The sequence below is a fragment of the Dermochelys coriacea genome, chromosome 7 (assembly GCF_009764565.3).
Source record: "Dermochelys coriacea isolate rDerCor1 chromosome 7, rDerCor1.pri.v4, whole genome shotgun sequence".
NCBI classification, from domain to species: Eukaryota; Metazoa; Chordata; order Testudines; family Dermochelyidae; genus Dermochelys; species Dermochelys coriacea.
In genome coordinates, this window is record NC_050074.1 from 99,166,568 (window position 1) to 99,173,409 (window position 6,842).

Below are 6,842 nucleotides of genomic sequence, written 5' to 3' on the forward strand. Positions count from 1 at the left end.
ACAGGTTGCATTTTTTTAAAGTGACTAGCTTTAGAGCTATAGCCATTAGGGACGAAGTCCACTGCCCCCTGGACATGCAGACACAGTTTTAGGACAGAAACTATATCCTGTTTCCAGTGCTACTATAAAACATAGCGATGGGTACTGTGTAAGAAGCCAAACTGAGTAGACCAGTATTAGAAAAAAATTGTCAGCAAAAAGCTGGCAGTGATTTGGGGGATGGATGAATTTACCCACTACTTATTTTCCATCTCTAGTTTCTATGACTCTATGATATTTAATTATGCACTTGACATTAGTCAAAAAAACCCAAGATTTAGCATAATGTGCTATATAGTGACCTATAAAAGAGTATATATTTCGAGGCTATCGTCGCATATTCTCCTAATGTGCTCTATGGTGTGGATCTATTGGCCTACACTATTGTTGTTGATGTGCTCACTTTAATTTTCACACACCCGATGCTGCCAGCACTTCAGATGAGAGGAGAGTCATCTGGCATTTGTTCCTATTCCAGTCTCCTCCTCCTCCCCTCATTTTCCTGCTGCCTTTGCAGGTAATGCCAAAGTCCCATTGATTTCAGTGGCCTTTACAGAGCAGGCTCCTGACTTCTGAATTGCCTACTTTAGAAGACAGCTCCTGCTCTAGTAATTATACACACCAAACATCGACATATAAACCTCTCACTCTGAGTAGTCATTATGTCTCTGTGTACAGAGAATGTTCACAGAATCTCATATTTTAAACCACAATCTAGATTTCTCTGATCAGGAGCGTGCAAAAAATGTGTCAAAAGAAATCAGGGACAAACTGATAGTTGCCTTTGTCCCCTACGCACTCTGTCTTTTTCTTTCTGTCTGGAGCCTCATTTGCTTGAGGAACCAAACACATTTACAAATGTGTTCTAAGATTTCTTGTTTATATTCCATTACACAATGAGGCCTGCAGAAATATTTACAGATCCTGTTGGTTTGCATGTCAGGAAGCGGACAAAGACTATATGCTACTGTATGTGGTTACTTCCACCAATGACCCTTAAGCATGTTGAGTACCCCATTTCTCCCCTCAAACAGTCTTCTCAGGTATGTGACAAGTAAAATGCAAATGTGAAAAGCTCTCTGAGAAATGATCAATGGTAAGGGATGTAGGGCCACATCCTCAGCTGTTATACATCAATGTTGCTTTTTTGAAGTCAGCTATACCGACTTATAACCACCTGAGAATCTGGCCCCTAATGTTTAGTGAATCCCTCTTCCTTGTCCTGAGATAGGACTTTTAACAATTGCACATTAATATATGTTTGATTGTCCTGAACATATATTAGACTGCACCATCCACCATGTCTGGTCTGCTCTGCCAGTGTAGATGGGGGTCAGGACATATCTTCTCCCTCTTTGTGGTGATGGATGCTCAGGGGGAAACCGGAGGGAGCAGGGACTGAAAATGTAATTAACAATAGGCCTGTCACAGAGAGGAATGCAATGGAGAGGAAGGCTCCCTGCAGCTTCCACTAACAACCAGCCTCCTTCCTTCCCTCCCACCTCCCTTGCAGGAGTCAGGCACAATTTGGCATGAATGTTTCTAAAAGCTGCTCATCATTTGGAAGACCTCTGAGGGTCACACAAATGATACAAGAGGACAGACATTTTGGAAAGGGCAACAAGGCCCAGTAACCAAATAAATTACCTGATCCGGCATAGAAAATCCTAATGACCCATCAACTAATGGAAAGAAACTAACATCACCAAGCACACACTGACAGGGAAAAGGGAAAGCTTTCCGTTTCTCCTGCTAGGATTTGACTAATTGGCTTTGCTGCGCCATGAGGACATTCCACAATCACAGGCCTTTGTGGGGCAAAACCTGACTTTGTGATTATCCTGGGGTATGGTCAGCAAATCTAAGCAGGATGTTCTCAAGTGCTGTAATGAGAGGTCAGGTAGGGAAGCAGGCAGACCCTGCAATCAAAGTTTTGCATCAAGTTTTTGTATATGTTTTCCAAGTTTGTTGAGGGCCTGTGAAGTGCTTTTACCCTTTTGCTTTCAAAGTTAGGGACACAACAGTTACTGTAGTCTTTGCTCTTTCACCCACACAGGGACCTGCCTCCTATGAGTAGGAGAGAAAGCCATGGTATGAGGCTTTCAACAAAATGTGCCAAGACTGCAGAGTATAACGGTTTGAAGAAGTGTGTGGGAGAAATCCCCAACAAGAGTGTTAGTTGATAAGATTTGTGCATCTTCAGTGCCAATTATATTTTAGGAACTGAGTTTCCACATATTGTTGCTTTAGAATCAGGAACAACATTTTTACAATTGGGCCCATTCCTGATAAACTCCACAGGCTAGCTTCTTGCACAGCTACATTCTTCAGCCTATGCCTGTCAGCGTGTAGGGCAGGTTAGCAGTGTGTGTCTGAGATGTAATGACATACTGTATCATGAGGATTATTTTTGTGCTTTTGAAAATATTTCTGTGCTAGAAAAACTGATTTGTTGGCAATTCATTGATAATGTCTTTCAAGAAGAGTAATATATAGAGTATCAGGTCAGCAGGACTGCTAGCAAAACAGAGGTACTTGGAGGTTGATTTTAGGGGCACCTACATTTTCACAAGTGAGCGCTTCTATCCAAAGGCTTTTAGAACCCAGACAACCTGTCATCCTTTGTTAGTCTGCACTCCCTCATATAAGATGTGTTCATTGTGACAGAATATTTATTAGTGCCCTCGGATGGCAAAAATGACCTAATTTCTCAGTGGGATTCTCTTACGCTCAGCCTTTTATCATACTAGCACTCAGCTTCGTTCAAATCCCTCATCATGATATTCTTGTTCATTTGCTAGCCACAAAGTTTCATCCACTGTACTGTAAATGGTGAGGTATGATAGATGTGCATAAATCAAAACATGTTTGTTCAGAAGCTAAACCCCACAAAATGTATTTGCTGCTTTTCTTCCTGTGACAAATGTAACCTCATGCCCCTCTCTCTACACATGAGTAGTTGCATGGATCTTACATGCTTGGAGAGCCTTACAACTTTTCAGAGTATCTCAGATACTTTTCTATGTCCAGTAATCTCATTGTGTACCAGGTCTTGACTCTTATCCACTTTAGTGGTACTGAAGCACATGCTTGAAGTTAAGTGCTTGCTGAATCATGGCTTAACTTTTACAATTAACCAAAACTCCAATTGCTTTTTTTGATACTGGTACAATAGTTTAGATAAACAGGGCTGTACTCTAGTACTATAGATTAGAATCATAGAATATCAGGGTTGGAAGGGACCTGAGGAAGTCATCTAGTCCAACCCCCTGCTCAAAACAGGACCTAATTCCCAACTAAATCATCCCAGCCAGGGAAGGAGATTCCACCACATTCCTAAGTAACCCATTCCAGTGCTTCACCTAGTGAAAAAGTTTTTCCAAATATCCAACCTAAACCTCCCCCACTGCAACTTGAGACCATTACTCCTTGTTCTGTCATCTGCTACCACTGAGGACAGTCTAGATCCATCCTCTTTCGAGCCCCCTTTCAGGTAGTTGAAAGCTGCTATCAAATCCCTCCTTATTCTTCTCTTCTGCGACTAAATAATCCCAGTTCCCTCAGCCTGTCCTCATAAGTCATGTGCTCCAGTCCCCTAATAATTTTTGTTGCCCTCCGCTGGACTCTTTCCAATTTTTCCACATCCTTCTTGTAGTGTGGGGCCCAAAACTAAACACAATACTCCAGATTAGGCCTCACCAATGCCGAATAGAGGGGAATGATCATGTTCCTCGATCTGCTGGCAATGCTCCTACTTATACATCCCAAAATGCCATTGGCCTTCTTGGCAACAAGGGCACACTGTTGACTCATATCCTGCTTCTCATCTACTGTAACCCCTAAGTCCTTTTCTGCAGAAATGCTGCCTAGCCACTCGATCCCTGGTCTGTAGCAGTGCATGAGATTCTTCCTTCCTAAGTGCAGGACTCTGCACTTGTCCTTGTTGAACCTCATCAGATTTCTTTAGGCCCAATCCTCTAATTTGTCTGTATCCTATCCCTACCCTCCAGCGTATCTACCACCCCTCCCAGTTTAGTGTCATCTGCAAACTTGCTGAGGGTGCAATCCACGCCATCCTCCAGATCAGTGGTTCTTAACCTGGGGTGCACGCACCCCCTGGGAGTGTGAGATGCCCTTTCTGGGAGTGTGAGACATGCCAGTTTTTTTTAGAAGGTAAATCATTGAAAACACAAATTAAGCACAGTCACATAAGTACAACTACTTTGTATATTACAGTTTTCAGAGAAGCAGACGTGTTAGTCTGTATTCACAAAAAAGAAGAGTACTTGTGGCACCTTAGAGACTAACAAATTTATTTGAGCATAAGCTTTCATGAGCTACAGCTCCCTTCATCCAAGTGAGCTGTAGCTCATGAAAACTTATGCTCAAATAAATGTGTTAGTCTCTAAGGTGCCACAAGTACTCCTTTTCTTAATGTTGAAATAGTGCAAGTTTCAGCGATTTAAGCAGCAATTGGATTGAAAGTGAAATTTACAAGGGCAGCTGGCTGAACAACTATGGCTCTTAATAAGCATCTTAATTGTCTATTAGCTAGTTATTGGAGTGACTGGTTTTATGAATGAATGTTGTTTCATTCATAAACCTTTTACTTATTAAAAATTTCGTTTATCAATTCCAAAGGTGTACACTATAAATTTACACCCCAACTTGCCTCACACTAATGCTCAGTCTACAGAAGCTCTTATTGGTTGTTGCAAGCAGAGAGTGGCTGTGGGTTGAGAAACGTCCCTTGTGTGTTACCCAATCCTCCAATATCAGGGATAGCTGTTGCAGGAGGGGGGAAATTTTAGGATTAGATTTCCACAGCTGCCTAGGGGATTTGGGTGCCCATTTCCCATTCATTTTAATAGAAATTGGGCATCCAGGCCAGAACCCCTAGATGGCATTGAAAATGTCAGCCGGAACATATACTTGGGAGTAACTGGAGTTACAGAATGTTTAGCCACTGCTCACCACAATTTGTTTAATGTCATGGCTTTATTGAAGCCAATGGCAAAACTGCCATTTACTTCAATAGAGTCAGAAGAATTTCACCCCATTTCTTTCCTTAGCTGTGTTGTGTTACTGTGAACCATTCTTACCTGCAGCAGGTACCTGCACTGAATGCTCTTCTCTCCTCTGGAATTGGAATTTAGCAAAACCAGGAAATGAATGGGTTACTTAATGTAATGGTTTTATATTGCCACAAGGGAGGGGCAGGAGCTGTTTCACCTGACTAGCGGAATTCCTCAATTGCAATAGTATAATGTGACCCTCCAACTTCATGTGGGAGCAGTCAAGGGCCCTCATTCAGCACATGCCTAACTTTAAACACATGGGTAGGCAACTGATTTCAATAGTACTTAAGTACCTTTCTGAATCAGGGCCATGGGTAGGAAGATGTAATGCTTTGGTTCTTTCTCTGTCATTTCTCATGCATATTATTGCTAAAGTAACAGAACATAATTTTGCTACTAAAAAAATAAAATAAATTAACATTTTCGGACTTGATCTGGTTTTTCCTGCAAACATTCAATATTTGTTTGATAAAATAAGCAGCCTTTTAAAAAATTTTTTAAAAAAGCAGATTTTAAAAATGACTTGTATTATTGAGTACCTTAATTACTGGGTACCCAATTTGAGACATTTTAAAGATGGATGATCATCACCTCTGTAAATAAGTCAAAACTATTGCATATGTTTTTGACAATGTCTGGGTTTTTTAGAAGCTATTAATGCAATTAAAGGAATGTGTCCTCAGACTGACATGCTATCCATCACTCCAGACACTTTACAAGAGCAACAAAAATTCTCAACAATTATTCCAAACACTGACTTCATTGAAAGGAACTCACTCTGTCGCTACTAGTTGTATCTATCTTAGGGTGTTATGCTGCAACTCATCACTATGGTATCTGAGCATAAGGATGGGTAAAATAGTCCATTATGAGTAAATACAGGCCTCTGGCATTGCCCAAACCTACAGACCCAAAATCTATTGTGAAGTTAAAAAAACATGCAGAAACTTCAGAATTTTTTGATTCGGACACTTATGCAATACACTGAAATACGGGAACAGAAGCACTACAAAGCTAGGAATTACAGCAATTTCACGAGCCATTCTTTTGAGATTTGCTTATTGTGAATCAATGGAGTATGAGTGTATGGTACAGAAAACCCATATGGAAATGAAAAAGGTAGGGTTGCAGCAACATCTTATAGTCTCAGCACTTAACTATGTGGCAGGTGGAGGTTTCAAAACTCTGATCTTTTTCAGTGCTCTAATGAAGTTTCAGAGTAGCAGCCGTGTTAGTCTGTATTCGCAAAAAGAAAAGGAGTACTTGTGGCACCTTAGAGACTAACAAATTTATTAGAGCATAAGCTTTCGTGAGCTACAGCTCACTTCATCGGATGCATCCGATGAAGTGAGCTGTAGCTCACGAAAGCTTATGCTCTAATAAATTTGTTAGTCTCTAAGGTGCCACAAGTACTCCTTTTCTTTCTAATGAAGTTTGGCATTCTAGCCAATGTGTTTGAGAAAGGTTGTCTAGAAGGCTGTGAGCTGAGGTAATTACACACCTGGGAAAGATCATTTTGTTTTTTCAAGTACTTGGTGTGCATGGTTTCTGAAGACTTAAAAGTCATTTTTCTGAAGAAGAAAACAAATGTAGGGCTTTATTCTGGCCCCGCTTCATCCCCTGTACACTCTGAAACCCAGGGCAGTTTTTACATTTACTGCACATTCTTTTACTCCTACAATTTTTCACTTTCCTAAAATGTATCAGCTAGGGAGGAAAGCATAG